Source organism: Hylobates moloch, unplaced genomic scaffold (assembly GCF_009828535.3).
Source record: "Hylobates moloch isolate HMO894 unplaced genomic scaffold, HMol_V3 SCAFFOLD_2, whole genome shotgun sequence".
Taxonomy (NCBI): Eukaryota; Metazoa; Chordata; class Mammalia; order Primates; family Hylobatidae; genus Hylobates; species Hylobates moloch.
The window spans coordinates 90,565,536-90,580,170 of NW_026652277.1; the positions used below are offsets into that span (position 1 = coordinate 90,565,536).

Below are 14,635 nucleotides of genomic sequence, written 5' to 3' on the forward strand. Positions count from 1 at the left end.
TCCAATCAGATGAGGGCATAAAATAGCTCCTTGGTTTGTGAACCACAGGGCTCACTGCTAGCTTTAGCACAAGCAGTTCAGTTGCAGGAGTGAGAGTCTTAGAAACCAGGTTGGAATGAGTTGAAAAACTTAAATGGGGATGCATGTGGAATATGTTTAGTGGATGTTTTTAGTAAGCAGAACTGATGCTCCTGGATGGGAAAATCTGGATAATTTTTGCTGAGATGGGGAAATAGCTGGGAATGGAGAGGCTAGGGGAAGAGGGAGCTTAATTACTCAGGGTGTTGGGTGAGGGAGGGCAGGGTTGATGCAGTGGGAGGGAGAGTCTAGAGGTAGCAGCCTCCAAGCCCCAGCGAAAGCAGAGGGGTTGTGATTTAGAGCTCTGGTGGAGGGGAGCAGCTTCTGGTAGAAGGAGGAGTATAAGTAGGAGCAGGAGGCAGGAAGGGTGAGGATTCAGGGAGCTGTATGGAAAGATTCATTCTGGTTGAAGATAAAGAATACTTGTTACTACCTTGTTTGATCCCTGATTACTTAATTTATGACTACTAATGAACATTTCTGCAATAAAAACACTAAGTGCATATGTACCTGCTTTCATAACTAATAACCCAAAACTTACAGACTTAAAAATATAATTTGCTCAATTTAAAAATAATCGGAGGCCAGGCGTGGTGGCTCACACCTGTAATCCCAGCACTTTGGGAGGCTGAGGCAGGTGGATCACCAGGTCAGGAGTTTCAGAACAGCTTGGCCAACATGGTGAAACTCCGTCTCTATTAAAAATACAAAAAATCAGCTGGGCATGGTGGCAGGTACCTGTAACCCCAGCTACTCGGGAGGCTGAGGCAGGAGAATCGCTTGAACCCAGGAAGCAGAGGCTGCAGTGAGCCGAGACCATGCCATAGCACTCCAGCCTGGGCAACAGAGTGAGACTCCGTCTGAAAATAATAATAATAATAATAATAATAATAATAATAATAATAATAATAGGATATATTGAATGAAACATGTAAATTTTAATTAAATTGGCTGGGTGTGGTGGCTCATGCTTATAATCCCAGCACTTTGGGAGGCTAAGGTGGGTGGATCACCTGAGGTCAGGAGGAGTTCGAGACCAGCCTGGCCAACATGGTGAAACCCCATCTCTACTAAAAATACAAAAAAATTAGCGGGGCATGGTGGTGGGCGTCTGTAATCCCAGCTACTCAGGAGGCTGAGGCAGAAGAATTGCTTGAACCTGGGAGGCAGAGGTTGCAGTGAGCCAAGATCGTGCTATTGCACTCCAACCTGGGCAACAAGACTGAGACTCCGTCTCACACACACACACAAAAATAAATAAATAAATAAAATAAATAAAAAATTAAATTGGCTGGGCGCGGTGGCTCACACCTGTAATTCCAGCACTTTGGGAGGCCAAGGTGGGCAGATCACTTGAGGTCAGGAGTTCAAGACCATCCTGGCCAACATGGTGAACCCCGTCTCTACTAAAAATACAAAAATTAGCCAGGTGTGGTGGCGGGCTCCTGTAATCCCAGCTAGTTGGGAGCCTGAGGCAGGAGAATCACTTGAACCCAGGAGGTGGAGGTTGCAGTGAGCCAAGATCGTGCCACTGCACTCCAGCCTGGGTGACAGAGTGAGACTATGTCTCAAAAAATAATAATAATTAAATCAAAATCCAATATATTCTCTTAAATGCTAAAAACTTTTAAAAGTCGCTAGAATATCTTAAAAATTTATTTCTTAACCTTTGAGGGCTTGCTCAAGTGCCAGGTCCTTTCTGTTTTGGATGTGTGCTCTTCTTCAATATTCGAAGAAGCCCATGAGGTTGGTTCTCTGATTACTGCCTTGAAATTCAGACACAGAGAAACTAAAAAACTTATCTAAAGTCATTCAACCAGTAAATGGAAAAGTTGAGATTTGAATCTTGGCTCTTATGCTATGTTGTCTCCTTATGATTGTAGTGAATACAAAATAGATAACAGTTTCATTGAAACCAGTTAAAGAAATGTGAATTCCATGACTTCAAGTTTGTTTCTTTATTATCTCTCTCTATTTTTTTATATTATATATATATTTTTGAGATGGAGCCTTGCTCTGTCACTTAGGCAGGCTGGAGTGCAGTAGTGAAATCTTGGCTCACTGCAACCTGTTTCCCAGGTTTAAGCAATTTTCGTGCCTCAGCCTCCTGAGAAGCTGAGATTACAGGAGTCTGCCACCATGCCCAGCTAATTTTTGTATTTTTAGTACAGATGAGGTTTCACCATATCAGCCAGGCTGGTCTTGAACCCCTGACCTCAGGTGATCTGCCCACCTCGGCCTCCTAAAGTGCTTGGATTACAAGTGTAAGGCACTGCGTCTGGCCTCTATACTTATTTTAATACTGGAATGGGATGCAATTTGTTATATATGTTCCCAGAATTGCAAAAATATTACCAGGAAATATCTTGATACCTTCTTTGGGTTTTAGTAGTTTTCTAAGACCTCCAAAGATAAAGCATCCCAGACCAGCTATGTTGGTGACTGATAGATTCAGAAAGGAAACTGGACCTTGTTTCACAGTCCAGTTCTGTGAAACCTGAGCCAATTATTAGGCTAAGTCTAGCAATCCACTCATTATGTTGCCAACCTTTTCTTTGATTTTACTTAATTTTTGTTTTAAAATATGTAATATATGTCATTGTAGCAAATTCAGAAGATATAAAGGGGTATGTGAACAAAAGTGGCTGGCGCAGTGGCTCACGCCTGTCATCCTAGTACTTTGGGAGACCAAGGTGGGAGAGATCGCTGGAGCCCAGGAGTTCAAGACCAGCCTGGGCAACATAGTGAGACCCCGGCTCTATTACATATATTTATAAAAATAAAACATGAAAAGCCTCTCCCATTCATGGCTCTCAGTCTTCCAGCTCTACCCAAAGAAATTTTATGTGATATATGCATATTTTATATGTATGTATTTTAATGTGTGGCAGGATATTTTACACATTGTACCTTTACTTTTTTCATTTTTAATTTTGAGATAATTTTAGACTTTCAAAAGAATTTCAAAAATCATAGTGTTTCAATACACCCACTAGGCAGCTTCTACTTATGTTAGCATCTTACCTAACCGTAGAACAATTTTTTTTCTTTTTTTTTGAGATGTAGTCTTGCTCTGTCGCCTAGGCTGGTGTGCAGTGGCGTGATCTTGGCTCACTGCAACCTCCGCCTCCTGGGTTCAAGTGATTCTCATGCGTCAGCCTCCCGAACAGCTGGGATTACAGATGCCTGCCACCATGCCTGGCTAAGTTTTGTATTTTTAGTAGAGAAGGGGTTTCCCCATGTTGGCCAGGCTGGTTTCAAGCTCTTGAACTCAGGTGATCCACCCGCCTTGGCCTCCCAAAGTTTTAGGATTACAGGCGTGAGCCACCACGCCTGGCCCACAAAATAATTTTCAAAACTAAGAAATTATTTGCATTTCACCACTTTTTTCACGAATTTAGTTTTTCTGTTCTAGGATACAATTCAGAATCCCACATCATGTTTAGTTGTCCTTGGTCTTGTCTCATCTTGCACAGTTTCTTTTTTTTTTTTTTGAGTCGGAGTCTCGCTCTGTAACCCAGGCTGGAGTGCAGTGGTGCAATCTCGGCTCACTGCAAGCTCTGCCTCCCAGGTTCACGCCATTCTCCTGCCTCAGCCTCCTGAGTAGCTGGGACTACAGGCGCCCGCTATCGCACCTGGCTAATTTTTTGTATTTTTAGTAGAGACAGGGTTTCACCGTGGTCTCGATCTCCTGACCTCGTGATCCGCCCGCCTTGACCTCCCAAAGTGCTGGGATTACAGGCTTGAGCCACCGCGCCTGGCCCTTGCACAGTTTCTTAGTCTATCTTGTCTTTTATGACCTTGGCACTTCTGAAGAATACCAGTTATTTTCTAGAGTGCATCTCAGTTTGGGTTTGTCTGATGTTTACTCAGGATTAGACTGAAGCTATACATTATTGAGAAGGATGCCACAAAATGATGTGATCACGTGCCCTTCTCAGTGCATCGTATTTCAGGACAGGTGATGTCAATTTTGATCACTTGGCTAGGAAATCACTTGCTTGTGTTCTTTACTGAAAACTCGTGGTTCTTCCATTTGTATCACTAAATATTGTGGAGGAATACTTCAGACTATGCAAATATCTTGTTTCTGCTTAAACCATCACCCACGAGTTTCAGCATCAGGGGTCAATTTTGCCTGAGGCAATGATTACTGTGGTCCAGTGGTGATTTTCTCTCTCTCTCTCTCATTCCTTCTGCATTTATCAATGGGAACCTTCATGGAATAGCTGTTGTTTCTTCACCAACGGCTCCTGAAACCCCCCACCCCCAAATCTCTTGTAACCACCATTTTATTCTCTGTGAGTCCAACTTCTGTACATTCCACACATAGGTGAAAGCATGAGATATTTTTCTTTCTGTGCCTGGTTTATTTCACTTAACATAATATCCTCCAAGTTTATCCATGTCACTGAAAATGACAGGATTTCCATCTTTTTATTTTTTATTTATTTATTTTTTTGAGGCAGAGTCTCACTCTGTTGCCCAGGCTGGAGTGCAGTGGCACAATGTCGACTCACTGCAACCTCTGCCTCTTGGGTTCAAGCAATTCTTGTGCTTCAGCCTCCAGAGTAGCTGGGATTACAGGCGTGCGCCATCACATCCAGCTAATTTTTGTATTTTTAGTAGAGACCGGGTTTCACCATGTTGGCCAGGCTGGTCTCAAACTCCTGACCTCATGTGATCAGCACACCTCAGCCTCCCAAAGTGCTGGGATTACAGGCATGAGCCACCGCGCCCGGCCAGATTTCCATCTTTTTAGGCTGAATAGTATTCATATATCTATATCACATAATGACATTTCAGTCAATGATGGGCCTCAAATACAACAGTGGTCCCATCAGACTATAATAGAACTGAAAAACTCCTATAACAGTGGCATTGTAACCATCAGAATGGTGACAGCACAACACATGAAGTGTTTGGCATGATGCTTGTGTAAACAAACCTATTGCACTGCCAGTCCTATAAAAAGTACAGTACTACCCATTGTATTACAGTTGCCTACAGGATTCAGTTGAATAATATGCCATACAGGTTTGTAGCCTAGGGGTAATAAGCTTTTACCATATAGGGTGTATAGTAGGCTATACAATCTAGGTTTGTGTAAGTACACCCTATAATGTTTGCACAACTATGAAATCTCCTAACAGTGCATTTTTCATAATGAATCCCCGTTAAATGATGCATGACTATATTTTGATTCATTCCAGAATTTATTTTCTTTTCTTTATTTTTATTTTTTTGAGACAGAGTCTCGCTCTGTTGCCCGGGCTGGAGTGCAATGTCACGATCTCGGCTCACCACAACCTCTACCTCCTGGCTTCAAGTGATTCTCCTGCCCCAGCCCCCCAAGTAGCTGGGATTACAGGTGTGCGCCAACATGTCCAGCTAATTTTTGTATTTTTTTAGTAGAGATGGGGTTTCACCAGTTGGTCAGGCTGGTCTCGAACTCCTGACCTCACGATCTGCCCGCCTTGGCCTCCCAAAGTGCTGGAATTACAGGTGTGAGCCACTGCACCCTGCCCATTCCAGAATTTTTTTCTAAACATATACATAAATGAATCTATATAGAGTTCTTAAAATGTACATTATATATAGCAGCAGGCAGGGTGCAGTGGCTCATGCCTGTAGTGCCAGCACTTTGGGAGGCTGAGGCAGGATTGCTTGCGCCCAGGAGTTCAAGACCAACCTGGGCAACATGGTGAGGTCCCTCTCTCTTACAAAAAAAGTTAGCTGGACGTGGTGGCACATGCCTGTAGTCCCAGCTACTTGGGAGGTGAGGTGGGAGTATCACTTGAGCCTAGGAGGTCGAGGCTGCAGTGAACTGTGATTGTGCCACTGCACTCCAGACTGGGCAAGAGAGTGAGACACTGTCTCTAAGAAAAAAAAAATTTAAAAAACCCCAAGAAACCATTATACATATAGCACAGAATTAAGTATCATATAGTTTTCTACAACTTGCTCTAAATTTAACAGAATGTTGGTTCACCTTTACAATATCCAGGACAGTATAAGGTATTTCCATACTGTATACACAATTCCATCGCTAGGAATTCTGTTTACTTATGAAAGGTCCAGACACCTGTGTCCCAGAATGCTCTCGAAATCATTAGTGAAAAATTGGAGCATATACAAGTGTCATTTAATGGATATAAAGACAGGCAATTTTTAACAGTGAGTTAGAGTTATGTATACTAACCAACAAAATTGTAAATAATATATTGTTGATTTTAAAATGCCTATTCAAAACTCTGTGTAGATTATGATAGAAATGGGGAATGGGCCAGGCACGGTGGCTCAAGCCTGTAATCCTAGCACTTTGGGAGGCCGAGGCAGGTGGATCACAAGGTCAGGAGATCGAGACCATCCTGGCTAACACGGTGAAACGCCGTCTCTACTAAATATACAAAAAATTAGCAGGGCGTTGTGGCGGGCGCCTGTAGTCCCAGCTACTCAGAAGGCTGAGGCAGGAGGATGGCGTGAACCGGGGAGGTGGAGGTTGCAGTGAGCGGAGACCACGCCACTGCACTCCAGCCTGGGCCACAGAGTGAGACTCCGTCTCATTAAACACACACACACACACACACACACACACACACAAAACAACCCTGCCCTTCATTCCCCATTTCTTTTTTTTTTTTTTTTTTGAGACAGAGTCTTGCTCTGTCCCCCAGGCTGGAGTGCAGTGGCGGGATCTCCGCTCACTGCAAGCTCCGCCCCCTGGGTTCACACCATTCTCCTGCCTCAGCCTCCTGAGTAGCTGGGACTACAGGCGCCCGCCACCATGCCCAGCTAATTTTTTGTGTTTTTAGTAGAGACGGGGTTTCACCATGTTAGCCAGGATGGTCTCGATCTCCTGACCTTGTGATCCGCCTGCCTTGGCCTCCCAGAGTGCTGGGATTACAGGCGTGAGCCACCGTGCCCAGCCGAAGTGCAAGGTTTGTGTCTTCTCAAGATTTTGTTTGAATTCACTGGACATGTATGACCCATGCTGAGGACCAGTCAGACAAGCATGGTAAACTGGCAAGTCTGGCGGCACTGGCTTAATTCTAAGGAAAACTGGGTTTTCCATTGGCCTAAAGGTCCTAGACAACTGCAAACCAAAGAGGTGAATTTTTTTCCACTTCCAATATTTAGTCAACCCACTGACATTTTACCTGCATACAGGGCTTATGGATGCCACATGGAGGAGTGAATCCTAAGTTGTGCCTAGTCTTTTGTTCAACAAATATTTATGGAGCACATTGTATGTGCCAAGCAGTTATAGGTGAAGCAGGTACAACAGTGGTGGAAGGAAGGAGTCCTTAGGAGTTCATAGTCTAGTGGTGGTGACGGGGGAAACAGGCATTAATAATGTCTGCTAATTAATTAAGCAAGATTAATGAGAATAATACATAATTGGGTGAGGATATAATTTGGAGGAAAAAAGCAGAGGAGGAGGATGGTGTTGTGATTTTAAATTGGGAACCCAGGGAAGGTGTCAGTGGAAACCAGGTAATATTTAATTAACAGACCAGAAGGTGGTGTGGAAAGTGGAAGGGGGAATGAGCTACAAAGCTACGAAGGAAAAGAGAACCGTTAAGTGCAAGGGAGAGACAAGGAGAAGGAAGGAGAGAGACATCTGGAGGAGGACTCCAAGGTTTAGAGCCTGAACATCCTGAAGGGTGACACTGCCTTGAACTGATGTGGAGAACACCTTCCATGTAGCAGGTGTGTGGGACGGAGGTCAGGGCTCTGGTCGGGTCCTTCAAGGTTAGTTCATGGGAAGCGTGAGGGGATAAGTAGGGGAGGCTGGTATTATGGATGTGAATCCACAGTCTCCAGCAAAGGGATGTTATTTAACGCCGGGAGACCGTAGAGAGCACCAGGCAGTAAGTGGCTCCGATCTTGAGAAGGTGGGGAACCAGCCTAGGGCCTCACCTGCTCACTCAACTACCCCTGTGTTCTTTGTCCCTGCGTTCTCCTCAGCCCAGGAAAAGAATTCCCTCCTTACCCCGCCCACACTTACCCCAGCAGAGACGCCTCCTCTCATCCCTCCGCCTAGACCACACCACGGTCTCATTCGTTGAAAACCTGAGCTGTGTCAAACTGGGCCATTCAGGCCAGGTTGGCAGGGTCCTTGTCACCTCCCATAGGAGCCGGAGGGTCGGGAGGCTGGCGTGTCCAACAGCGCGAGGGGTCCCGGCTGGGGGTCTGAGCTAGGCGTGCAATCCCGAGCCCCCTCCGCGCCTCCATCTTTCCGCCCTTTTAGGCGGCTCCGCGGGCCACACAGGGCCAGTGTGCAGGGCGTGAGGGAGGGACGCGGCCGAGAGGGGCGGCTCCTTGACCCCACCCAGCGCAGCCCGGAAGCAGCCCGAGGTCCCAGCCGGGGAGGGGTGGGGGGCCCTTGGATGGCTGGGTTCTGTCACGTCCCCTCCCAGCTCCGCAGTCAGCGGCTCCGTTGGAAAAGAATGTGAACCGCCCTCTTTCCAACACAGCTGCTCAGTGCGTTTAACTTGGCTGCTGGTCGACGGCGTCAGTCCCTTCAGCAGGGGCGGCTGCTGTGCCCACCCCCGGGGCTGTGCGCCAGAGAACGGTCAGACTCCGCCAGGGATTCTTCTCCTGAAAGAAAAGCACCAACTATCTCCCGAGGGAGCTCTCGACCCACGAAGGCCCGCCCCCGTGCTGGTCCAGCTGCGTGCTGTCGGTGGCATCCGGTGGCTCTAGTCTTGGAGGTTTCCGCGTGCTCCCATTTCTTGCCGTTTTTCTCAGTAAAAATGACTCCCAATAGACATATAGGGAGTGCCCAGAGGAACTCCCAATAGGTCTGAGACCAGCCTCGTGGACCCTGAAAGATGAAGTCAGCCTCAAGTCGGCAATTCCTTGCCGGAATTCCCCCTTCATTCACTTACTCTCTACAAGTTGCATCCTCTCTCTTCGACATCACACCCTCCTCCTCTTCCTCCCCGTAAGGAGTGTAATAGTATATGTTTACTTAGAAATTTACCAGGCTGTGGCTCCTCCATATAATCCTAGCTACTTGAGAGGCTGAGGCGGGAGGATCGGTTGAGTTCAGTAGTTGGAGGCTGCAGCGAGCTATGATTGTACCACTGCACTCCAGACTGGGTGACAGAGTGGAATCCTGTCTCTAATAACATCTTATAAGTTTGCAGGCCGGGCGTGATGGCTCACGCCTGTAATCCCAGCACTTTGCAAGGCCGAGGCAGGTGGATCACCTGAGGTCGGGTGATCCTGACCCTGATGTACATGGTGAAACCCCATCTCCACTAAAAATACAAAAATTAGCCGAGTGTGGCGGTGGGTGCCTGTAATCCTAGCTACTCGGGAGGCTGAGGCAGAATTGCTTGAACCGGGGAGGCAGAGGTTGCTGTGAGCCAAGATGGCACCATTGCACTCCAGCCTGGGAGTGCAAAAAAAAAAAAAAAAATTTGCAAAGTATAGAGTCCTTCCAGGGCAAGAGCTTAGTCTATATTGGAATAGCCTAGTAACGGGAAGAACTCTTGCCAAGGAAAATGGGATTGAGAAATGATGCATGTGGGAAACTTGAGCCTGTCCTTGCATTTATCCCATGTGATCCTGGATAAAACCCACACTCCCTCCTCCACAGCATGTTGAATTGTGTCATCTTCCTCTCCAGTTGGGTTCTACCTGGTCCCTAGGAATGCTTGCCTTGACCTCTACCTTTTTTTTTTTTTTTTTTTAGACAGAGTCTCGTTCTGTCGGCTTCACTGCAACCTCTGCCTTCCAGGTTCAAGGATTCTTCTCCCTCAACCTCCTGAGTAGCTGGGACTACAGGCATGCGCCACCATGCCCGGCTAATTTTAGTATTTTTAGTAGAAACAGGATTTCACCATGTTGGCGAGGCCGGTCTCAAACTCCTGGAGTCATGTGATCCACGGTTTTGCCAATATACCTCAGCATCTTGCAAAGGGAGATTTTTGCTAGGATACTGTAGGCCAGAATTTCAGTGCAGGTTTGAGCCAACATTTGGAAAATCAAACCTTGAAGACTCGGTTGTGCGCGGTGGCTCACGCCTGTAATCCCAGCACTTTGGGAGACCGAGGGGAGCGGATCACCTGAGGTCGGGAGTTCGGTACCAGCCTGACCAACATGGAGAAACACCGTCTCTACTAAAAATACAAAATTAGCTGGGTGTGGTGGCGCATGCCTGTAATTCCAGCTACTCGGGAGGCTGAGGCAGGAGAATCGCTTGAGCCCAGGAGGCAGGGGTTGCGATGAGCCGAGATCGCGCCACTGCACTCCAGCCTGGGCAACAAGAGCGAAACTCCGTCTCAAAAAAAAAAAAAAAAAACCTTGAAGACTCAAGTTATTTCAACCAATCATTTGGGGAAAATCTTTATAAACAAATGTTGAAGTCATTTCTGCTGTAGGAATTCTGGCCATTGCATGGGCTCTGCTTGCCATGTATTCCTGCTTGCATTTTCCAATAATGATTTTTTAAAAAGAAAGAACACTTAAAAGCATATACATTGATTTTGTTCAAAAATCAATTTTAATGCTTCTTGTGTTATAATGTTAGCAACAAGGCTGGTGAGTGTATAAATTGGTTCAACCTCAATGGGAAGACATTTGGCAATACCTTATCAATTGGAAAGGTACATACCCCTTGACAGAGCAAATCTACGTTTGGAATTTCATCCTGTATTTATACTCCTACTTGTAAGAATTGATATGTACAAGGATATTGATGCAGTACCATTACTGACAAAGGCAAAAGATAGCATACAAACTAAATATTCATGAAAAAACAGAAAAACACATTTAAAAATAACAAGCAGTGAAAAGATAAGTGCTCATCATCATGAAAATCTATATTTTAGTGGGAGAAAAAATAATTTGTACTTAGATGAAGTGCCAAATGGAACAATCCTCAAGATACATTATTAAATGAAGAAAAAAAGGTGCAAACTGTGTGTATTGTATGCAGTGTTAAAAAAATATATATAGTAGGCTGGTAATGATGGCTCATGACTGTAATCCTAGCACTTTGGGAGGCCAAGGTGGGCCTATCACCTGAGGTCAGGGGTTTGAGACCAGTCTGGCCAACGTTGCAAAACCTCGTCTCTACTAAAAATACAAAATTTAGCCAGACATGGTGGCACATGCCTGTAATCTCAGCTACTTGGGAGGCTGAGGCAGGAGAATTGCTTGAACTCAGGAGGCAGAGGTTGCAGTGAGCCGAGATCACACCACTGCACTCCAGCCTAGGTGACAGAGTGAGACTCTGTCTCAAAACAAAAACATATAGTACATATGTCTTTGTGTTTGCGTAGAATAGTTTTGGGAAGATATAATTAACTGAGAGAGGTTGAAAGAGACTTCACTGTATAGTGTTTGTGTAATGCATATTACCTATTCAAAATAATTTGTAAAGGCATATGTGATATGGATTTGCAAACTGGATAGTCTGAAATCAAGTCCTCCTCCCCAACTGTTGGGATCTGATGAGATTATCATAGTGCTAGAAAGAGAACTATCTGAATGTTACATATGCCAGGAGTGTATAATAAAAAAAGTTTGAATCCAAATGTAAATTAAAAAGTATACGTGTATAATAAAATCAGTTTTTGTAACCCACTTATGTATAATGTGATAACCATTCTAATTTGTGATATTCGTCTCATTTTCAGTGTTAGAAGCATTTAAGGATATCTGATACATTAGATTTGTGTATGTGTGCGTTTGATTTTTTTTTGACGGAGTCTCACTCTGTCACCCAGGCCACAGTGCAGTGGCATGATCTCGGCTCACTGCAACCTCTGCCTCTCGGGTTCAAGTGATTCTCCTGCTTCAGCCTCCTGAGTAGCTGGGACTACAGATATGTGCCATTACACCTGGCTAATTTTTATATTTTTAGAGGAGACAGGGTTTTGCCATGTTGCCCAGGCTGGTTTCGAACGCTTGGCCTCAAATGATTTGCCCACCTCGGCCTCCCAAAGTGCTAGGATTATAGGCGTGAGCCACCGCACCTGGCCGTGTGTGTGTGTGTGTGTGTGTGTTTTCTTTTTAGTTTTTTTGAGACGCAGTCTCACTCTATCAAGTGATTCTCATGCCTCAGCCTCCCAAGTAGCTATAATTACAGGCATGTGCCACCATGCTCTGCTAATTTTTTGTAGAGATGGGGTTTTGCCATGTTGGCCAGGCTAGTCTCAAACTCCTGGCCTCAAGAGATCTGCCTGCCTCGGCCTCCGAAAGGGCTGGGATCACAGGCGTCAGCTACTGCACCTAGCCTCTTTGTAACTTCTTACAACTGTATGTGAATCTACAATTAGCTCAAAAGGATTAAAATTTTTTTGTGAATTAAATTTTTTTGACTCATAGTCAATTTTATTCCAATTCTTCACAATTTATACTCAATATGTTGTTTCCAAAATGTAAGTCACCCTTTATAGAATAGTTTTATTATTTCATCTTTCTTTTAGAGTTTTTAAAAAATCTTTTCCTTATGTTTCTTCAGTAGAAGCCAGAATCTTGAGTTGCCCAGTTAGGAGCCTCTGACCTGCTATTCTCATTAACTTTCTTCTCAATAGTCACGGCCAACATCTAGCTTCTAAAAGAAAGGCTTTTGGTCTTTTCAATCACTTGCTGATAGGGTGAGAGTGCACTGTTACCATAACCACATGACCTAATTTAGAATCAATCTTGGCATCCAGTCTTGCATTTCTAATCAAATTTACAATCCACCTTTCAGTTTCATCTGGAGTCATGTTCAATTTGTCTGCCAACCTGTTAATGCTGATTTACTGGTGGATGTGACAGAAAGTCTCAAATATGAAGAGATGGGCATTGTCAATGAAATCCTTAAGACAAGCCACCAAGAAGAAGTCATTCACAAGCACTGATTCACATTCTCTCAGCTTTTTCTTAGCCCCATCAAAGTCAAAGTTAACATATAAGCATTCAACAAATTCTGTAATTGGGTTTTTATATGTGTAAGACTCCTGTTGAGTAACTTTACCTGGATCTTTTAGCACCTGCCAACGTTTTCGAACATCCTTGTTTGTTATGACTGCTGTAGTCAAATAGTGAAGAATGTGTGGACACATTGTCTGAATTGCATTAAGATACTGTGGCTGGTAAAGGAAGAGATCAATAATATTATCACAACCTTTGGGATGATTAAAGAAAACAGAGACCAGTGAACAAGCCATGCTCTCTGCTGAAGAGACTGGAGTGGAGAACTCACAGAATTATTATCTATGGTCTCTTTTAACCATGTAAGGTCTTCCATGTCTGCATCCCAATTCTGCTGTAAGATTTCAGAGGCCAGCTTTCCCCAGCATGAACTTACAGCATTTCTATCTGTTGCTGGAACCAACACTCTGAAAAAATAAAGATATTCTGCTGCTCCTGAGTAATTCCCACATTCATATTGGAATTTTGCATATGTGTAGAGTGTATCTAAATACTCCTGCCTAAAACCATGCTTGTCCGCCAGGTAGTCAAAGAGCATCCTACCATCCCTGGTTGACTGCATTTGCCTTGTCCTTTCTGGATCTTCAAACATTTTCACAATTAGTTCTGTTTCTGCCTGAAGCTGTTTCAGTTGTGCAACAACTGTGGTTCTATTCTCTCTCAAAGCATGAGGAATATCATCAGAATAAAGGTTTTTGTATACATCCATAGCAAAGTCTACCATGTTGGTATCACTAAGAACGTCCAATTTACCTTGTAATAATTCCTTTTCATTATATATCTCCTTTACAGAGAGAAACTCAAGGAGCGGAAAGACTAGATGCTGATCCAAAAGGTACGTGATGCGAGTAGTTAAGTCGTACCCCGCCGTCTTACCAAAAAAAGGGAGTCTGTGCTTGAGAATTAAATTTTTAAAAATAGATTCAGGAGGTGCATGTGCAGGCTTGTTACATGAATGTATTGTGTAATAGTGAGGTTTGGGCTTCCAGTGTGCCCATTACACAAATATTAAACATTGTATCCAATAGGTACAATGTTTACTTCTTCAACCCTCACCCCCCTCCCATCCTTCCCCCAAAGATAAATTAAAAATAAAACAAAATCAGAATGTTAAATATTTCAAAATCCACCTTAATGTAGGTCCTGATCTTGGGACCCTTCTTTAGCAACCATACACCACTGCATTCTGTTGATAACAGAAACTGGGTACACCAGGCACGGTGGCACATGCCTGTAATCCCAGCACTCTGGGAGGCTGAGGCAGGAGGATTGCTTGAAGTTAGGAAGCCAAGAACAGCCTGGGCAACAAAGCGACCTCTATCTCTATGAAGAATTAAAAAAAAAAAAAAGTGGATAATTTAGACTTAAAGAGATATTTTGGTGCAAAAGGATTAACATTACATGTTCCAACTTAAAAGATCATAATTTCCTGCTTAATAACATTCATGTTAAAGTCTACCAGATGTTATTTAAACATTGCCACTCACTTCAGCTGTTCGTTTTTTTCTTGGAAACTGTTGTTTATTTCCATCAGCATTATTTCCATCTTGTTTAAGAGCTTGTGGAAGAACAGCTTAAGGCCACTCAGTGGTTATTCTTACCCATTCAGTGGTCTGAG

At 44.2% G+C, this 14,635-nt stretch overlaps 1 pseudogene; it reads right to left on the reverse strand.

Moving 5' to 3' along the window:
• Nucleotides 1–12,536: 12,536 nt before the first annotated feature.
• On the reverse strand, nucleotides 12,537–14,590 carry LOC116810113 (eukaryotic translation initiation factor 3 subunit E-like; annotated as a pseudogene).
• Between the last annotated feature and the right edge of the window lie 45 nt (nucleotides 14,591–14,635).